Genomic DNA, 22,616 nt, shown 5'->3' with positions numbered 1-22,616 from the left:
TAAACTCAAAGTGCTACACAGGTGAAGAAGAAGAATCTAATAGGGAAAGTATTAATTAGATTCTTTATTTAATTATTAATGGATAATTATAATTAGCACCAAATCCATTAATTAAATAAAGAGCCAATTAAATTAGCAAATTCCAAATAACTCCCTATATGATAACAATTTATCATATACATCATTATGGAATCTAGGGCATGTACACATGTACTGCCAAACCCCAATCCATAGTACATGTCCATATAAGAGCGTCTGTGCATCTGATCAGGTCCCGCAAAACTCGATCAAACACTTTATTTAAAATAAATATAAATAATGTATCATTTTATGTAAAATAGATTTTTGCAAAACCATTTCCAAAACGGTACTGGATCCAGATTCTGAACCGACCATGCACAGACAGTCTCTATATTGGTGTTCCCCAATCGGGTAGTGGCGACCATCTTGGATAACTCCTTTACTCATAAAGTGTTCACGCATTCCCAGAACACCGGCTTTGACTCGCTTGAGTCTCAGTCATTGATGAACCAAAGAATGCGATCACACTTTGCAGTGACAGGGTTCCCTCAGGTACAGGGTGTCGGTGGCACATGTCTATCCCTTCCTACATTTGGCAGTAATACATGAAGGAATCGACAAAGTAGATTATTCCCCAATGCACACATCAAACATGTGAGCACTCGCATTCGTACCCTGACATCACATGTCTAGGCATACCCAATGCGACGATCATATGATAAGGGTGCCCAGCCCAAACCCTAGTCGTGACTATCATTTTAAGTATAACTTACGGATATATAATGCTCAAAAAATTTATATCGCCTGTGACAATATTAAACTAAAATGTATAAACGTTCAATACAAAGGTGAACCACGTTGAACTGGACCGAACCGAGTTTGATGGACACACACTTGTCCAGCAATGTCTTCTCTCCATCTTCTCCACTACTCATCTCTTCTCCCTCTATTATCTCTCGCCAATCAATATTCTTGTCTACTCTCCCCAAAATTGGGTCTACTTTTTAAAATGTTGGCTGTGTTCACAAGCTTACCATAGTACAAAAGATCTGATTCTTCAAATGGCAGAAGAGGAAAAAAAGGGAAAGAGAAGGAAAGAAAATTCACAGAATCAAAGAAAGAAAAAAGGAGATTTTTCATTTCCACTTTGAAAAGCAATTTAGCAATTCCATGCAGATTGGTTGATTAGGGAGTAAGTAATGACACAGAGACAGTACAATAACACCAAGTTTATGCTAGGACCAACCGATCGGAGATCTCTTGTGCCTTGTGCTACTGAGATCACTTACAAGGTACAAATATTCTGCCACAATCACCTTACAAACTACACATCTTTACACCAATTACAGACTTCTGTCTCATATGGACAGCCCGAAAGATGTTATCTTCTTCTCCTTATTCTAAATCCCCAATCCCAGCTCTCTTCCTCTCTCTCTTCTCTAGAACCTAAGTGGGGCCCACCTGATTCCCAACCTGCAGCACCGGTGGTCTACTCCCTAATTGAGCTGCCATCGCAGATGAAGCAATGACGCTTCTTTTCCTCCTCTTAGGAGACCCATTATCTAAACCCAATGTCGACGATGATGAAGACGAAGGATTCAAAGGAACATTCTTCGAGGTTACAGAAACCTGAACGGAATCAACTGAACTAAGCAGAAGCAGAAAATTTAACAGAGCTCGTGAGCCACGCAACCTGTAAGCAGCTCGATCGTAAGCCATCGCAGCATCTTCAGTCGTCTCAAACGTCCCAAGACAACTCATGCTCCATTCTTCGCCGGATCTCTGATCTCTATCGCAAATTTCCCCCACGGACTTTGTCGTACATCTCTATAATGCTTCCCCTTCGATGGAGCCGCAGCTGGAGCCGTCGTCACTGAAGTTGAATCCTCCGGCGATGCAGAAGTCACAGCCATCGTCGTCTCTTTTGGCTCTGGTTTAATGTTAACCATTGTTAAATCACTGATCGGGCTACTGATGCTGTTGCTGCTATACTATTTGATGACTCTTCAGAGAGTGACGGAATCCATCCAACACAGACGGCGTCATGGAGGACTCTATAGACCACCATATCTTCCGAATCATCGACCTTCAATGGCAGATCTCCCCAGTTATCTGTTAAGCAAGGGAAGAGACTGCCAAAACTTGAACTCCTGTAATACACCGGAGTATCACCGGAGTTCCTCGGTGGTTGATTCTTCAAGCAACTCACCGATGACTCTGATTCGTCTAGTATATGCCTTCGAAACGATTCAAGAAGAGCGAAATCAGATCCTTCATATTTCAAACCCTAACAGGGGAAGGGGGTGAAAAGGGGTGTGAAGTTAGAATGCCCTATGGGCAAAATAGTAAGCTCACACCCCATTAGGGCATATTAGTCATTTTAAAATATAAATTATCAATTCCGTAACACCTAACGGGAATATTATAACGGAGTGGGGTTGACTGCAATAACTAACCTAAACTTAGGGGGTGTAGCTGTATAATTTAGAAACACATGGGGTCGCTCTGTATTTAATACAAACCTTAGGGAGTAGCAGTGTAATTTTCCCAAAAAAAAAAAGGGAAATGGTCGCTACTGGAGTCGGGTATAGAGTATGGACCGTATGGTAGGCTTGTAGCACCTTTGCGTCTGTCTCTCTCCTCACATGAAATAACCTTGCTGCCCACCATTTACGACACCTCATTGGTGCACTTCTCTATGCTGCTTGCTCAGAGAACCCTCTCCAAAAATAACAACAACAACAATAATAATAATAATAATAACGGTAAAAGAATGCTAATCGGTCATGTAGCCCGTGCACCAGCACGGGGGCCGATGAGAATGTCCACAAAGGATTGATTTGAATAGAATTTTCAATTTTGTTGCTGGCTCATGAACGGTCTTTCCGAAAACTCCTGTGTTTAGAAGCAAGAACCACACAATTGGTTAGCATTATTTTTCGTTAATAAAAATGATAATAGTAATAATAATAATAATCTTGGTCATGTGGCTCCTATACCTAGACATAGGAGCACATAAAATTACCACCCAACCCCTCCTGAAATAAAAAATCCCATTGGTATTGATGCCCCTACGTGCACTCTCATTGACTCCTGCATTGGTGTAGAGGCTACATGATCAAGCAACGATCTCTTGCAATAATAATAATAATAATAATATGGAAAAAGAACCTTGAACGTACGATACCATGACCCTTGGACCCAACCACAGAGGGGCATGAAATGACCGCCTCATCCCCATGAAAGGAAGAAATCTCACCCCTATTGATGCTTTTGCGCTAAATTTTAAGGACCCCTCTCCCATAATAATAATGAGGGAAAAAGAATTTTCCTTGGTCGTGTGCCCCTACGCGCTTAGACACAAGGTTTGGCGAAATGACCACCCTAGCCCCCATGTTGGATACCTGGGCATATGCTCCCTAGAGCAGGGGCCACACGACCAAACAACATTCTCTCTCCCCCTTAAGAGGGAGAACGTTTTCGTGGCTGGGGGCATAGCCTACGCTAGCACCCACTCTATCTCTCTCCTCCCCTTGTAAAATGACCTCTTTGCCTCACTATTGATTGAACCGATAAAGGGACTCTTGTCCGATTAGCTTTATTTGCTTCAGCTGCTCCCTCCCAATTAGAGGTTGCATATCTAGGCTAATAGTCCTTTGGGTTTGAGTACAGAGTTTCTCTCCCATCCATCAATGGAACAGTTATGTGTTTATACCTTTTTTCACAATCATCTTGACAAACTATCCTTAAGATGGTTTTTCTTAGTCTTCATTATTACTAATCAATGGCTGAGTAACTCAAACATTCATCCCTCCCCTACCCAAAAATCCATATGTGATGAATTTAATTTGTCTACTATGGATGCATCTATTGTTGTTAATATTTTTCTCTATCAATTTTAATTTTCCTATCTTGATCTGCACAGGAATTTTTAAGCCAGGTATAGACTCTTCTGGTTGGGCTTTTTGCATTTTGTTACAAGGGAAACTCATTTTGGTAGATGCAGGATGTCTAACCACATATCATTTCTTAGAACCAGAGGTATGCACTATAGCAAGAGTTCTTGAACAGGCATCTAAGTTGGGCCTCAGGGTGAAAGAGCTTTGGTGCACTAACAAGGCGATTCCAAGTTTTTTTTCCTGTTGCAGCTCAGAAAGCATGGTCGTGGTCTCTTATATCTCCGTTTCTGAGGATTACTGCATGATCTGTTAGAGGGAATTTCTTTTTTGGTTCCTGATGATGTTTCTATAACCTATTTGGTGTAGGGGTGTAAATGAATAGCCGAAATCGGTTTCCGTATCCGTTTAGCACTATCCGAATCCATCTAAAAGCTAAACGGATGCGGATACGGATAGGCTATAGCTATCCGAAAAGCTATATTTACTTGTAAACGGATAAAATATCCAATCTGTATCCGTGTCCATATTCGTCTAGCACTATCCGAATCCGTCTGAAAGCTAATCGGATGTAAATGCGGATATAGCACTATCCAAGCCGAATCCAAGCGGTTTACATCCCTAATTTGGTTACCAAGATAGCTCATTCTGCTTTATAGCACTGTAAAGAATTTTTGTATAAAGAAGACTATGTAGAATTGCAGATATTTCTGCTGTCCGTGGGCCTTGTGCCTATGGGCTGCGTAGGGAGTGCCTGCAGCCTGCGCATGTGGGCTGCATGCACCCCCTTGTTTTCCCTCCAGTTTAACAATAAAATAAAAAAATAAAAAAATAAAAAAACATTTTTTTTCAAAACTGAATTTTATTATTTTGTTTTATTTTTTGGAGGATGATGATGGGTGAAGAAATTCCCTCTTTACCCACTTGCAATTAAAATGTGATTTTAATTTTATGGGCTTGGATACATGTTATCACATGCGATGTGGTGGTTCAATAATTGAAGGAATCCATGTTTAATTTTTGGTTTACTTGCTTTAATGCCCATGCATGGAATTATATTATGATATGATTATGGGAATGACATTCTAATAAATGGATGGATTGTTTATGTATGTGATACATGGGGCTATGGGTGGATGTGATGCTTCTCTCTTTCTCTCTCTCCCCCTATATTTTTTATAAACAAATGTACTCCACCCCATGGGCAGCCCAAATGGTGGGTTGGTTTCTCCATGCGGGGTTTCTTTATTATTATGGAAAAGAAAGTGTATAGAATTTTTTCTAGGTTTCCATTGTAATTTTAGAGGAGTTAGGACTCCCAGGGCACGTTGATGGTGATCCACATGTGGTGCTCAAAGCTTATGGAGATGCAAGTCACCTACTTTGAAGATGTAATCGGGCGGAGGAGATGATTGAGGCGTGGCATCCATGGCATGATAAATGCACCTGAAGTTATTAGTTTTATTTTTATTGGGAGGGTTCTTTAATTGCTTCTGATAAAAATGCCGCCATCCCATAATCACTTTTAATTAATGTTGATTAATTATGTTGTTTAAATCTATCCATGTATGTGAGAGTTAATTAATCCCTCTTTATTCACAATACATGTATGATATGGACTAGTCTTAATCGGTAGACATGTCAATGGTCTCCTATTGAAGACAAATGTAGAAAGTGTGTGACATGACCCCGTATAAGCCGACAGGACATTGCCAGGACCTCTGTCACACATTTATCTATATTTACCTCTATCTAGATACGTTAGGGTATGGATAGTGAGAGAGCACTGCGACAGTGGGCCATCTTTCATGATTCCATGATTCTAACTAATGCAATAGATAAGTACATGACTTGGGTGTATGTCAGCCGACAGGATCTGGACATGATACCCAGGTGGCCAAAAATATTGGAAGCCCATGAGGCGGACAGCTTAGTCCACACTACTATGGTGTGTATAATGACTCCCGACAGGGTAAGTTATGCATGCAAGGGTTGTAGGTATCCAATTCATCTTTTGGGTTATGAGGGAAACCCAAATCATGAAAGACCATTGATGTGTGTGTGCTCAATTTATTATTTTCAATGGTCATTAATTAGCATGTGGTTATTTACTTGTGCATGTGTAGATTAATATACGATGGCTGACATTAATTTCAACCTGTTAACACTCATTAGCGAATACAAACTTAATGGTACAAACTATGTCGATTGGTACTGGAGCATTAAGTTGCTCCTGACTGCAGAAAGACTGTACACAGTTCTAGATGAACAAGTTCCTCCTCAACCCGACCCGAACGATTTTGAGGAAAATGAAGAGATGCAAGAGTTCCTCATGAGGGATTCCAAGGCATCACTCTATATCCTAGGATCATTGGAAAAGTCAGTTGTAGACTCAGTCAAGGATATACGCACTGCTGGGGGTAAAATGGATAAGCTTGCTGAATTGTTCAACAGGCAGTTGACACACGCACATTCTGATGCGGTGAGTCAAATCCATAACTCCAAGATGTCCCAGGGGACTCCAGTGATGGATCATGTAATGAAAATGATCAATCTGTTTGAAAAATTAGAATCCATGGGGACTGATTTCAGCCTGCGACACAAGACTGATGTGATCTTAGCGTCACTCACTTCTGCATACGCACCCTTTAGGATGTCCTACAAGATGTCCGAGAAGGAGATGGAGCTCACCGAGCTTGCTAATGCACTGGTAGAGGCTGAAGCGTCCTTGAAAAAGGACAAGGCTGAGGTCAATGCAACTAAAGCAAAACCTTCTTCAAATGGGAAGAAGAAGAAAAAGGGAAGTAAGGGCAAGACCCTGAAAGCCAAGGGTGGGAAGTCTGGCAATAAAGGCAAAGGCAAGTGCTTCTATTGAAAGAAGGAGGGTCACTGAAAAAGAAACTGTCGTGCTTACCTGGCAACTTTGAAAGACAAGAAGCCTGATAAAACAGAGGCTGCTAAAGAAGGCACATGTGATGTTCACGTTCTTTATAAGTCTAATTTATCTTTTGAACCGACCAATTCTTAGTTGGTGGATAGTGGATCCACTGTTCCCATTTGCAATGATTTGCAAGGGTTCAAGGAGACAAGGAACCTGGAAAGAAATGAAGTGCGTCTTCGGATGGGCACTGGAGCTGAGACCATGGCGTTGGCTGTGGGAACTTTTATTTTAAATTTTAGTTCTGCAAGTTTAGTTTTAAAGGATTGCTATTATGTACCCTTTTTCAAGAGGAAGATAATTTCAGTTTCAAAACTTGTTTTGGACGGATATAGTTTTTCCTTTAATTCTAAATTGATTATTCGTTTTAATAATTCCGTTGTGGCATCCGGATATATGCAAAGTGGTTTGTATTTTCTAGATTGCCCTATTAGAACGAATGTTGTTTCAAATATTGATTTGAAACGGAAAGCAGTTCCAGTGAACTCAATATATCTGTGGCATCTAAGATTGGGTCACATAAATGTGGACCGAATCAGTAGATTGGTGAGGGATGGGCCCTTAGAGAGTCTGAGGGTGGAACCATTCCCCACCTGTGAGTCATGCCTTCAGGGTAAAATGACCAAGAAACCCTTTAGCAATAAAGGTGCTAGAGCCATAGATCTGTTGGAGTTGATACACACTGACATGTGTGGACCAATAAACATACAAGCAAGATATGGGTATGAGTACTTTATCATGTTCACCGATGATTACTCTAGATATGGTTATATATACTTGATGCATAGGAAATTGGAAGCCTTTGATAAATTCAAAGAATTCCAAGCTGAGGTCGAAAGACAGCTCGATAAATGCATCAAATCCTTACGATCAGATCATGGAGGGGAGTATCTATCGGATGAGTTTAAAGAACATCTCATATCCCAAGGGATAGTTAGTCAGTTAACTAATCCAGACACACCACAACAAAATGGTGTATCCGAACGACGCAATCGGACCCTATTGGATATGGTCAGGACGATGCTCACTTTTAGTGAGCTGCCTCTTTCTTTTTGGGGGTACGCTTTAGAGACGGCGATATATATCTTGAATAGGGTTCCATCTAAGTCTGTAGCCAAGACACCCTTTGAGTTGTGAAAGGGGTGAAAGCCCAGTATTCAACACCTTAGGGTATGGGGTTGCATAACACATGTGCGAAAGCAACAGGCAGATAAGTTGGAATTCAGGACTTCGAGATGCTATTTCTTAGGCTACCCCAAAGGCACAATAGGCTATTATTTCTATGACCTAGTTGACCAAAAGGTCATTCTAAGTAAACATGTCACATTTTTGGAGGAAGAAATGATGACCTAGACGTCCGAACTAGTAGTCATAAAAGAGTTATTAGATGGCTCAGAAACGTCACTTCCAGAAGTGAGACCAACTGACATACCCGTTGAAATACCAACACCTGAGGAACCTCGACGCAGTGGGAGGACTATTAGATCACCCACTAGGCTAACTCTTCTAACCGAAGAGGAAACTGTGGAAGTGTTCCACATGGTATCGGTTGAATCGGATGATGATCCAATGACATACTTTGAGGCTCTAAAGGATGTTGATGCCACTAGGTGGCTGGAGGCAATGCGCTCTGAAATTGATTCGATGCATTCCAACAAGGTCTGGACTCTAGTCGATCCACCACTTGGCGTCAAGCCAATTGGATGCAAATGGATCTTCAAGAGGAAGAAGGGCGCAGATGGAAAGGTCAAAAGATTCAAAGCGAGACTGGTAGCAAAGGGCTATACCCAGAAAGAGGGTATAGACTATGAGGAAACTTTTTTACCAGTAGCGATGATGAAATCCATCAGGATTTTATTGGCTATCGCAACACACTTTGATTATGAGATCTGACAGATGGATGTGCAGACTGCATTTCTAAATGGGTTCCTTCAAGAGAAAATCTACATGGAACAGCCAGAGGGGTTCTCTTCCTTGGAGGAAGAAAGAAAGATGTGCAAATTGCAGAGGTCCATTTATGGGTTGAACCAGGCTTCCAGGAGCTGGAACATCAGGTTTGATCAATCAATCAAATCGTTTGGTTTTGATCAAAACATGGATGAACCATGCGTTTACAAGAAGATCAGTGGGAGGGCAGTATGTTTCCTTGTTTTATACGTAGATGACATATTGCTGATTGATAACGATGTAGGATTCCTTTCATCAGTAAAATGGTGGTTATCCATAACGTTTTCGATGGAAGACCTTGGTGAAGCTAGCTATATCCTTGGGATCAAACTCGTAAGAGATCGCCAGAAAAGGATGCTAGGCTTGTCACAGGCTACCTATATAGATAAAGTCCTAACTAGATTTAGTATGGAGAACTCCAAGAGGGGAAGTGTTCCCTTCAGACATGGAGTCAGTCTTTCCAGATCTCAATGTCCTCAGTCTCAAACAGACATTGAAGAGATGAAGAGGATTCCCTATGCCTCAGCAGTAGGGAGTCTTATGTACGCTATATTCTGTACGAGGCCGGATATTTACTATGCAGTAGGTATGGTAAGTCGTTATTAATCTAATCCTGGACGCGAGCATTGGAGTGCTGTCAAGAATATCCTCAAGTACCTAAGAAGGAATAAGGAATATTTCTTGGTTTTTGGATCTGATCAGTTGTCAGTATTGGGATACACAGATTCAGATTTTCAAACTAACAAGGTTGATAGAAAATCCACGTCCGGGATGGTATATCTAATGGGTGGAGGTGCCATTGTATGGCGGAGTGCGAAACAAAAGTCTACAGTCGATTCTACTACCGAAGCAGAATACCTTATAGCTTGTGATGCAGCAAAAGAAGGTTTTTGGCTGAGAAAATTCCTATTAGATTTGGAGGTAGTCCCTGATCTTGTCAAGGGCCTTATTCCCCTGTTATGAGACAACAGAGGGGCCATTGCACAAGCTAAGGAGCCTAGGGCTCATCAGAGGAACAAGCATGTGCAGCGGTAGTATCACCTCATCAGAGAGATTATCCAACAAGGTGACGTGAGTATCTCCAAAGTGGACACAGCTGAAAATGTGTCTGATGCCATAACAAAGGGTTTGTCACTTGGGGTGTTTGAGAAATACATGGAGGGCATGGGTTTAAAATGTATGGGGAATTGGCTTTGATGTACAAGAGGGAGATTATTGGACAAGTGTGTGTCCATCAAACCCGATTCGGTCCGGTTCAACCCGGTTCACCTTTGTATTGAACATTTATACATTTTAGTTTAATATTTTCACATGTGATATAAACTTTTTGAGCATTATGTGTCCATAAGTTATACTTAAAATGGTAGTCACGACTAGGGTTTGGGCTGGGCACCCTTATCATATGGTCGTCGCATTGGGTATGCCTAGACATGTGATGTCAGGGTACGAATGCGAGTGCTCACATATTTGATGTGTGCATTGGAGAAGAATCTACTTTGTAGATTCCCTCATGTATTACTGCCAGATGTAGGAAGGGATAGACATGTGTCACTGACACCCTGTACCTGAGGGAACCCTGTCACTGCAAAGTGTGATCGCATTCTTTGGTTCATCAATGACTAAGACTCAAGCGAGTCAAAGCCAATGTTCTGGGAATGCGTGAACACTTTGTGAGTGAAGGAGTTATCCAACACGGTCACCACTACCCGATTAGGGAACACCAAGATAGAGACTGTCTGTGCATGGTCAGATCAGAATCTCGATCCAGTACCATTTTGGAAATGGTTTTGCAAAATTTATTTTATATAAAATGATACATTATTTATAGTTATTTCAAAAAAGTGTTTTATTGAGTTTTACGGGACCCGATCGGATGCACATACGCTCTTATATGCACATGTACTATGGATTGGGGTTTGGCAGTACATGTGTACATGCCCTAGATTCCATAATGATGGTGTTGATTAGTGGGGGGGGTTGTATATGATAAATTGTTATCATATAGGGAGTTATTTGAAATTTGCTAATTTAATTGGCTCTTTATTTAATTAATGGATTTGGTGCTAATCGTAATTATCCATTAATAATTAAATAAGAATCTAATTAATACTTTCCCTATTAGATTCTACTTCTTCACCTGTGTAGCACTTTGAGTTTAAACAGAACTGCCAAACTAAGAGAGAGAGAGTCAGACTCTCACTAGGGCTCTATTAAATCTATCTAGGATTTAATTAAACCCTATTATTATAAATAGGGGACCAAAAAATGCAGAAGATGGCTCTCCACGTTTTTGAAGCAGACACTCTCTCTCCTACGTTTTTGGTTTCTCTGTCTCCCTCTTGTGATCTCTCTTCTTCTTCTTGCTTCTCTCACCTGTGTTTGAGAGTTAGGATTTGTGAAACCCTAGATCTGTGCTGAGGAGTTTGAGGGCATCTGGGACTAGCTTGTAGAACCTTGGTAGCACCATTGGAGGTTCAGATTTGTTTGCTTAGAGTGCTCGTTGGAGGAAGAACCGCTGTCTATTGGAGGAGCAACACTTGAGGCTCACCAGGTTAGCAGTTCTTTATTAATTCCTTCTATTCATTGATTATTAATATTTATGGGATGCGAAAGAAACTCAAATCGACCTTTTCCACTGCGTATTCGAGTTAGGGATGGATCCCCCTTGTCATGTGATGGACTAGGGATGAGTTTCTTCAACCCTACTGTGATAATAAATTTTATGGGACACATGAGGGAAGGAGAAACCCTAACAGGGATGCACCAGGGTTCCCATGGGCGACCATGGGAAGCCCTAAAAATTAAAATGGGGCACCCATGGGACACCATGGGCTAACCCAGGGCGTGCAAAACCCTAAGGATAAATATCTTGGTCTCCCTAGGGAACCATGGTTTGATCCCTGGACCGTTGTTTGGCCAACAACCACATCGAGAGAATGTTGCCCAGTTGAAGTATTTTCTCTATGCCTCATCACTTATGGATGTTCTCTAATAGACTTTCTAAAATGTTATTTCTATCAAGAGGTCAGGAATGGATTGATTGCCTTGTGTTGTAATAAAATTATTGGGTTAAGTGACTTGGATTATAACAAATTGCAGCCTCTCCCAAAGTTGATTCCTGGAGCATAGATTGATATTCTATTTCAGGACCCAAAAGGTCTAAGGATGTCTATATTGTTGGCGTCTTGCAGATGGCAGCACCAGAAGACACGAAAAAAAAAACAAAAAAAAACAAAAACTATCGGAGGTCAAAGAAGAAGAAGAATCCCATCTCCACTGTGTCACAGTTTTGAGTTGATTTGGGAAAGAAGATGTGTGAAGGGGAATCTCTTCACTACCACTAAAACTATATATGGGGTTTGGGCCATCTTTTAAAAAATAGCCTAACTTCATGCTAAATTTTGATCCATGGATTGTGGACTTACGTTCTTTTCCATCCATGTGTACACGTTAATCTCAATAAGGTGTTACTTCTACCAAAAAAAACAAAATGCTAAACTTTTTATGACTTAGGCCCATTTCCTCAAAAAAAAATTATAAAAATTATTGGAGAAAGAATGCTACTTGGGTGCGTGAGGTGCACTGCCCCTACGCATAGACATAGGGGTGGGTGAAATGACCATCATGCCCCGATGGAAAGGCAGAATTTTCCGGGGACGCGGCGATCATTTCACCCCTGTCTCTGGGCACAGGGGCAGCGTATCGTATGCCCCCGAGTAGCATTCTCTTCCCCAAAAAATATTCATCCATGGTAGTTACTGTTGAGAATAGAATTTTAGCCTTACAATAAGGTTCTCAATGTGAGAATATATAAAATTGCAATGGAGAGAATCCTAGTTCTTTTCAACTAGGAAATACAATATTTGGAGTTACATAAAAAATTGAATTTCTAATGTGGGAGGACTCAATATAAGAGTTTCCATATTTAAACCAAATCCGTATCACATTTGTGAAGATATTGAATATCACATGTTATTATATGGAGGGTGCAAGAAAGGGAAGACAGTGCGTGTCCGCTCAATACACCTCCTCAAGGTGGAGAATGGAACAACCGAATCTTCAACTTGTCCCACAAGAAAGTAAACTATGTGGTGGCCAGTGGCTTGGTGAGAGTGTCTGCAATTTGATCATTAGTTGAAATGAATTGAACTTGTAGCTGTTTCTTGGCCACTCAATCATAAACAAAATGAAACTCCACCTCCACATGCTTCATAGAGACATGAAACACTGGATTGGCAGAGAGATATGTGGCCCCAATATTGTTACACCATAAGATTGGGGGGCCATTAAGAGGATATCCAAGCTCACAAAGTAAAGATTACAGTCAAATTAATTCAGCTGAGGCATCAGCCAAGGACTTGCATTCAGCCTCTGTAGAAGAACGGGCAATGGTCCGCTATTTATGGGAAATCCAAGAAATCAATTTTGGACCAAGAAAAACCGTAAACCCCCTAGTTGATTTCCGATCAATACCATCACCAGCCCAATCAGCATCGGTAAACTCCTGTAGGTTGTGAGAGGGAGATCACTCAATTCAGAGTCCATGTGTGCGAGTGCTTTCCAAATAGTGAAGAATCCATTTAACAAGCTGCTAGTTATCTTCAGTAGGGGCATGCATAAATAGCTAGGCACGATTAAAAACAAAGGCAACATTAGGACGAGTGAGGGTAACATATTGTCACCCCTTGAGTCCCAACTTTTGAAAGTGGTGGACATGGGAGTCTTGACCGATTTGTAGTCTGTCATGCAAGCGCAATGTAGAAGATCAGAAATATAGTGAGACAGTGAAAGTAAGAGATCATTAGGTTAAGTAACAGCCTCAATACCAAGAAAGAAATGTAGATCACCAAGGTCCTTGATAAAAAATTCACCAGATAGCTGGTGCAGAAGAGAGGTCACCACACTAGATTCACTACCAATGATAAAAATCTCATTAACATAAATTGAAATATAGTAGACATGTGCACACATTTGCTGAATAAAAAGGGAATTAAGAGGATTGGGGGGCCATTAAGAGGATATCCAAGCTCACAAAGTAAAGATTCCAGCCAGATTAATTCAGCCAAGGCATCAACCAAGGCTTTGTATTCAGCCTCTGTAGAAGAATGGGCAACGGTCCGCTGTTTATGGGAAATCCAAGAAATCAAGTTTGGACTGAGAAAAACCGCAAACTCACTAGTTGATTTTCGATTAATACCATCACCAGCCCAATCAACATTGGTAAACGCCTGTAAGTTGCGAGAGGGAGATCATTCAATTAAGAGTCAATGTGTGCGAGTGCTTTTCAAATAGCGAAGAATCCATTTAACAAGCTGCCAGTTATCTTCAGTAGGGGGATGCATAAATAGCCAGGCACGATTAATAGCAAAGGTAACATCAGGACGAGAGAGGGTAACATATTGTCACCCCTTGAGTCCCAACTTTCGAAAGTGGTGGACATGGGAGTCTTGACCGATTTGTAGTCTGTCATGCCAGCGCAGTGTAGAAGATCAGAAATATAGCGACACTGTGAAAGTAAGAGACCTTTAGGTTAAGAGCCTCAGTACCAAGAAAGAAATGTAGATCACCAAGGTTCTTGATAAAAAATTCACCAGATAGCTGATGCAGAAGAGAGGTCACCACACTAGAGGCACTACCAGTGACCAAAATATAATTAACACAAATTGAAATATAGCAGACATGTACATACATTTGCTGAATAAAAAGGGAAGTATCTGTTTGAGAACCACAAAAGCCAAGACTGAGCAGGAATTCTAAAAATCGATGGAACCAAGCACGAGATGCCTACTTGATACTATAGAGTGACCTGTGTAATTTACAGACATGCTAAGGAAAAGAGGAATCAATAAAGCCCTGTGGTTGAGACATATATACCTCTTCATGCAACGACCCATGAAGGAACGCATTGTGGACATCCAGTTGGCGAACGAGCCAACCTTGGGATACTGCAATAGAGAACACACATCGAATTGTCGTGGACTTAATTATAGGGCTGAATGTGTCACTATAATCAATGCCATACTATTGGTGAAACCTCTTCGCCACTAACCGGGCCTTATAACGTTGAAGAGAACCATCAGCCTTCCTCTTGATGTGGTAAACCCATTTGTAGCCAATTAAATTCATATAAGGGGTTTAGGGAACCAATGCATTAAACTCATTAGCTGTAGTCGTGCGCTATTCTGGTACCTTATTTTCCTATGAAAAATATGTCAGTTCAGTAATAATTGCAAATAAATGGAGGGTATTGGGTGGAGGGTTACGGGTCCGGAGCTGTAATAGGATGGGTAGAGGTTCGGGTAGGGAGAGGTGCTTATGGCACGACAACCAATGGTAAGGTAGGGCTCGATTGATAGAGTTCATGGAGAGGACGCATTTGGGTATAGGAGAGGGAGGGGCAGACGTAGGGGAAACCACGGTAGGCACATTGGGAGGGGTAGGGGAGGTAGGGATGGGCACAGGGGGTGGGGAAGCTATGCGTGTAAATGGAGATCCTTGTATTGGGGATTTTAAAGAACCTAGTAAGGGCAAACTAGCAGGCAGGTTCAAGATCGGAGCACTCACTTGGAGAGAGGCAGGGCCCCATGGAGGGGAAGATGATGAGGGAAGGGGTAGTGGTGGTCCTAAATTTGTCACAGAAAAAGGGAAGGAATGCTATCAAAGTGAACATGATGAGAAATAAGCAATTTATTGGTGGAAAGATTAAGACAATGATAGCCCAAATGAGACGGACTCTAGCCTAAGAACACACACGACGATGAGAGAAAATCCATTTTATCCTGATTATAAGGACACAAATAAGGAAAACATAAACACCTAAAAACTTTAAGAAATTTGTAATCACGCAATTTGTGAAAAACTAATTGGAAAGGAGAAACACCAAGAGAGACAGAAGAAGGCATACAGTTGATCAAGTAGACAGCTGTTTCAAAGCAAAGTGCCAATAAGTTCAAGGCATAGACCCATGAGCAAGGAGAGACAGACTAGTCTCAATAATGTGGCGATGATGACGCTCAACAGTGCCTTGCTGCTCATGGGGATGAGGGGCGAAAAGACAATAGAAAATACCAAGGTGAGAAAAATAAGCTGGGAGGGATTGAAGCTCACCCCCTGGTCAATTTGAACTGATTTTATTTTACGACCAAAAAGGCGTTCCACAAGTGTGTCAAACATCACTATGATTGAAATTGAGTAAACATGGTAATATGTATTTAGTATTGTCATCAACATAGATTACATAGTAACGATGCCCATCAATAGAAGAGGTTGGTGAAGGGCCCCAAACATCACTATGTATAAGATCTAAAGGAAATAAACTCCTATTGTGTGTCTTAGGTAAAGAGAGACAGCTTGCCTTACCCAAATGACAAGTTTTTCAAAGAGAACTAAGATGGGAAGAAAAATAGGGAAGGCTATTTATTTTCAGCATATGATGAATTAAACATTTTTTTTTTAATCCTGAAAATTATCTAGGACCCGGGCTGGCCCTTGTGATTTTATTAATTAAGAAAAATTAAAAGATACGAGGGAGGGACATAGGCGACAATGCCAAACATCAAGAGAAGTGCAGACAACATGATGAGCAGATGGAGTATGTGGGAGGGTAGAGTTCGTAGAGACCCCGTTTACTCGGACTGGAGAGAAGAGTTGACTTGGTTACCTGGTCCTTCACAAGAAAATGAGAGGGATGAAATTCAAAGAAAACATTATTATCACAACTAATTGTTGTACAAAGAACATTATTTAAATAAAAGGAGATACGGCAGCCGCGATATTGATACAATCAAAAGCAAAATTGGATGAAGCTGTGGTGTGATCGTCACCCATGGTGAAGAAGAAGAAGTAAAAGAAGAAAAAGAAAAAAAAAAGAGAGCTCGGTGGAGCTTAAAACACTCTGATACCCTGTTGAGAATAGAATTTATGTTAAACCTGACCAATCACCCAAACACACTGTGGAGTATCACCCCTGTGGTTAAATTTAGTGCAGAACCTCCAAGGATGTCATCCAGTATACCTCTGAGAAGATGGATTGCAGACCCATGCAACTTCTCTGTCCACAACCTGATGTATAGCTCCAACTCTAGGTAATCTCTCTCCTACCCAAATACATGGGGGCCATACTTATTTAGATGTGTATTTGGTCTTGGATGGGATATTGGTGGAGTACTCAAGTGTTAGGCTTAACCCTTGTGCAAGCCCAAGGCAATTACAGCAGAATTCCATTCTCTGGGCGATGCATTGGGCGATTGACCCAAACGCCCAGTGAGACGCCCAGAGTGTCTAAAACTAGTATTTTGGACTCCAGACACTTGGGAACCATGCATACCGCCTGTGAACACCCCCTAGAGGTAGATGGGAATTTTAGAAATCATTATCCACCTCTGGAACCAAGTGGACCCCACCAGTGCAGTTGGAATGGCCTAGAATGCACCTAAAAATGCATTCTTGGAAGGAGGGATCCATGGCCAAACAGGCCTTAAGTGGTTTAGAACTATAAATAGGAGGGGCCAGCCCTCCTATTCGTTTTGCTGCCTCTACTGAAATAGAAAGAAAGAAAGAGAACGAGAAGGAAGAAGAAGAGAAAGAAAGAGAAGGAGAAGGGATCAAGAGATGGATTTGGACTTGGTGTGATCATCCTTATAAGTTTAGAGGTATGACTATAGTCCCTAAACACTACTGTCCATTTATGTTAGTTTCCAGTTCTCATGCCAAACTGGTGCGTCTCTGACCAGTAGTGCTCAGAGCACCACCTGAATGCCTAGGAAAGCTCTGGATCTTGCATGCATGAGCATTGCCTGCAAGATCTAACCATCTAATGAGTTGATCTGATGCTGCTACTGTAGTAGAGATCAAAGTCAGTCTCTGAGATGAGCTGCACTACAGACTTCTACCCAGATCATGCTGTGTGGGCATGGATCCCTGCATGCAAAGGGATTTTTTCATGCCATAGCATAAGACCAGTCTTGTTTTGAGTAAATACATGTAATTCATGCCTTGCATGCAGCCAAAGCTAGATCCAAAGCCTGAGCTCAGCGATGACAGCCATTCTCTGTGCTGTCAGAGCTCACCCCAACTTCCAAATGGGTAACCTGACCTTAAATCCATTAGGACCAATCCATTTAGCTCTATTTTAGGTCCATGATCATCGTAGTATCTTCCCTGATCGAAATCATGGCTAGGCCTATAGCAAAATTCAAGAATCTGAGCTGAAACTCGTGTTAAACAGGCTTTGGGCGATGCATTGGGCGATTGACCCAAACGTCTAGTGAAACGCCCAGAGTTGCTATTTGGGCTCAGATGTAAATTCTGCTTTTTGGACCTTCACCAACAGGTCTAGAACAGCATGGGGAGGATGCAAATGACTGAAATACCCTTCCCATTGGTCCTTGCTATCATCTATACCTTGGGTGCTCAAGTGGGCCCCACGTACAGAGCCAGGAAACCACACACAAACCTAGTCTCACTTGGGCTATGAACCCTTGCACTGGTTTATGAGGTTGGTAGGGCCATGCATAGGCAGACCATGGTATGAAACCACTAGGATAGATGAATCATGCATCTCTGGATGATGCACTGGGAGATGGACCCGAAGCCCAGTACAAGATCCAGAGAATTCTAAGTAATACCCATATATGTAGAGTCGAGTCCAATTAAACCTAGACCAAATCTAGGACACTAATATAATCTTAAACTTTGTTTGACACACTTTAATGATCCGGTTAACTAGGTTTTGACCCCAAGCTTGAGGTGCAGTGTCAGATACCGGCCGGGACCGAGTTGACTACTGAGCAAGTGGGACTAGAATAAGGTGAGTGAAATTACATCGTGTGTGTAAATGTAACATGACTAACGAGTCATGACAATTACAATAATCCTATTCACTCTTTTCATTTATTTCAGTTGCTTAATATTCTATTAAATACTGAATACTTGACTGATGGATAATGAGAATGAACAATGATGCTTGTATGTGAACTGCTAGATTAGATGTCGTAGTCGGCTTGGAAATGAGGCCCGTGCTAGCCCGTAGAATGGGATGTGGTTGACACCACCCGACTCATACTATGCCATATAGAATGCATTGGGCTAGAGTATCATCACCAGTGCTACGAACCCTTGCCAACAAGGGTTTAGGTGTTGGAAGTCTGTGAGAGTACCTATATGAATGAGAAAAAGAAATATAAATGTTTTACACCGAAAAGGTGATTATGTGGCTGAAAGCTAGTAAAAGGAATATGTTATATTGAAATAATGATGGGTGCCTCACAGATTAATACCAGAGGGCTGGTCGGGCTGACCTTGGTGACTGATACGGGAGCTGATTGGTCCTCTCCAACAACTCAATGGGTGTATCGCGAGAAGGGGTTAAAAGCCTGCACTAGGGAAACATGTATTGGGGATTGTAGTAGCACTTTTACCTGCCTTAGTTGTGATGTTGGGTGGCTAATAAATAAAATGAATTGCATTTAATGTAGGACTTATTTGGTTGTGCTTGCATGGTTATGTTTCATTCACTGGCTCGGTGGAGCTCACACTCTCTTGTATATGCTTTTGTTAGATGATCCTGCAGGTGGATGTTTCAGTGGCGGGGAGGCTCATCTTGCTGAGATGAGCCATGGTTATTATGACTGTGTTAGTGTGGTCCCGGACGGATTCATACCTCTGGTGCAAGTCTTTTCTGTGATAGTTGATGGGGACCCATGATGGGTGGGCAGCTGACTCTACTTCTGACTGTGGGATTCTTTTTTATTGTAGTTAGGGATCCCCCTTTTTATATAGCTTTATTTTGGGGCTCGGGTTGCCTTGCCCTGTTTATATTCTTTTGTAAAGCTTGGTTGGAAAGAGTTGGGACTGCTGCTGATGTGAGAGAGAGAACTGGAACAATGATGGCTATGTATATATTTTTGGTTTTTAATGTTTAATGTAAATATTAGTTTCTGCAGCACTCTGTGATCTATATCTTTCATTATTGTGGATGTGTGTGTTTATGAATGGGTTAACAGTTTCTAGATCCTTGGCGTTTGGCGGATAGCTATTGTGCAATTCAGGTCACTTACCTAATTCTCCTAGGGGATGATTTGGGGTGTGAGAGCTTGGTATCAGAGTGAGAAGCTAAACAAATAGAAATTTAAAATTTACATGAGATAACATGTAGATAATAAATCATGAGGGCAGATATAACACTAGTAGATAAGATTTCATAAAACTCTAAAATTTGGCTGAGGTTGATACATCTGATTTTCAATTGGAAGTAACTACTTCCAGTTACAACTCAGTAGAAAAAAAAAGGAAGAGACTGAAAATAAAGAACTACATAAAGCACGACAAAAAAAAAAAAAGAAATACATGAAGTAGGGCTAAAATAAAAGACATAGTCCTAAAGTAAGACACCGGATCTGAAGAAGTTACTCCTGTGGAGGATCATCACTCTGTGGAGGCCGAGCCTTTCATGAGTCAACCCGGTAGTAGGAGTCCCAGAAATCTAGACGCTGGTCGACAGAACCTACTCTCCCCTCCAGGGAAGTGAAACCCTGGTCCATCCTCGATGACATCTAGGCAAGCTGAGTGTGTAGACCTCAGAACTGAGCCATCATGTCTACCCAACCATAAGACTTTGGTGCCTGAGGTGGCACCTATGAACTAGAAGCTCCTGTAGGCTCATAGGTAGGGAGATCCTCAAACTATGTGCCCGGATCCACTGGGTCACCCTCCTGCTCACTAGCTCTAACCCCCTCAGCTACCTCATGTCCCTCCTCCATCTCCTCCTCGAACTCCGAATCACTCTCCGGCTCCCCTAACATCTTCATCTGCTTGATGGAGGTTTTGTTGATAGGCTTCAACCTATCACCTCCCTCATACTCACCACCAAGAGAAACCCCAAAATGCAGGAATACCTGGGTAAGGAATCTCCCATATGGCAGGTTCCCATCAGTAGGGTTCTGGGAATGATACAGCATAACCTGCATAAGAAGATAAGGAAGGTTGATCATTGGACATCCCTTGCCTGCCCTAAACAAACAATATGTGATATACACCCGTAGCATGGAAATGCTGCCTCGATTCCCACCTTTGGAATAGATGTTGTAGGAGATGCACCTACTCAAGATCCTCGCGGTCGATTTGTAATCCCCCTCAGGTTTTGGAGTCCTTTTGACCCCAGTCAGAGCCTTGAAGACCATCCTCCTAGTCTCCAATGAAAACATATAGAGATGTCAACCCTAGGCTTGTAATAACATCTATCACCAGTGTCTGACACCCCCAAAATTTCTGCCAAAGTGGTTGGAGTGAATTTCATGTCTACCCCTTTTACTCTGCTCTCAAGACCAAATCCTTATACCCCAGAAGTCGATACAAGATTACAATAAAAAATACCGAACCAGGTTCGGGTAACAAGGTCATGTAGGGGACAACATCGGTGCCTAACCTAGGGCATTGAAATTTGCAAAAAGCCCAAATTGGTGAAAATCTTCTACTTGCACCACCCTACCATTCACTATAATCTTGGAAGAGTACCTCTCCCAATCACAGGAATGCTCATACCGTGAGAACCAGTATCGATCAAACTCGGGTTCTTTGGATGAGGAATCATCTCCGGAAGATGGTGGTGGCACAGCCGATGGTGATGGCTGTGATGGATCTGACCGCAGTCGTTTACGGGTCACTGCTTTCCTTGTCGTACTATGTCTGTCACTTGAAGACATGGTTGCAACATAGTAAGAAGAAGAACATGGATTGAGGGCATATAAACCGAAACCAAACAATGAGAAAGAAGAAAAAGAAAATAGAAATGCAAATAGAAAGGAAAATGCAGTAAAACTCACCTAGGGCACGCGTATGTGCGGGGTGGAATCGATTAGATGCTTGGAAATGATGGTCGAGTGGCCTATGAACACTCTTGAGCACAACCTTGGGGGTTTAGGGCTCTCAAAATGAAAGGAGAATTGTAGAAATGAGCTCTTGGACTGAATAAAAACTGTGTCCCGATTCTCTGGGTGATGCACTGGGCGATTGAGCCAAACGCCTAGAGAATGGAAAAACAGCAGAATTTAAAATCTTCATGAATGGGCTTATGATATCTTGCATTAAAAGGATATATTGAGTCCTTCAAAGCATTTAACTAGTTAATATGGATGAACTCAAAAAAAATATATATAATAATATATTTAAAAAAAAAGATATATATATATATATATATATATATATATAATATAATATAATATAATATAATAATAAATAAATAATTAGACAATGACAAGCAATATATTGGATAAACAAGCTAATGCAATGCATGAAAAGGAAAAAGAAATTCTCAAAAAACCTATTACGGATGTGAAGATTTATACATAAATAATGTATATAGCCCTGGATGTATGAACTTCAGTGTGGTGATGTATGTGGAAACTCACAGGTAAATAGGAATGTATGGTAGTGAGCAGCTGTGTTATTACAAGAATTTAGGCTCTACCAATGATACCTCCCCTGCATATAGGTCATACATTGCCAACAGTCTAGCTGGATCGTGGCTAAAACATAGTAGATCATAGGGAGAAATAGATAGCTTATTCACTGCACATGTCTATACCTAAGTGGTGTGCTAGATTCGACAGAACACTATTGTTTTGTGTACAACCTCGAGCTATTCCATTTAAGATTCCTAATTATGTTGCTTTAGTTCTTGTAGTGTTAAGTATATTTATTGAGTTAAGGTAACCACAGGAACCTAATGGCCAAAACTTCTCCATGACAGGGTCAGACTGTGTTGTTTGGGCTTGGAGACCCCAGCAACATGCTCTACATTAGGCGGCTAAGAAAGA

The 22,616-nt window shown here is 41.4% G+C and overlaps 1 pseudogene; it reads right to left on the bottom strand.

Annotated features, from left to right (window-relative positions):
• Positions 1-1,467: 1,467 nt before the first annotated feature.
• On the bottom strand, positions 1,468-21,503 carry LOC122638868 (annotated as a pseudogene).
• Between the last annotated feature and the right edge of the window lie 1,113 nt (positions 21,504-22,616).

Source organism: Telopea speciosissima, chromosome 9 (genome assembly GCF_018873765.1).
Source record: "Telopea speciosissima isolate NSW1024214 ecotype Mountain lineage chromosome 9, Tspe_v1, whole genome shotgun sequence".
Lineage (NCBI taxonomy): Eukaryota > Viridiplantae > Streptophyta > Magnoliopsida > Proteales > Proteaceae > Telopea > Telopea speciosissima.
The sequence above is the reverse complement of the archived record's forward strand: the minus strand, read 5'-3'. Positions and strand labels throughout refer to the sequence as shown.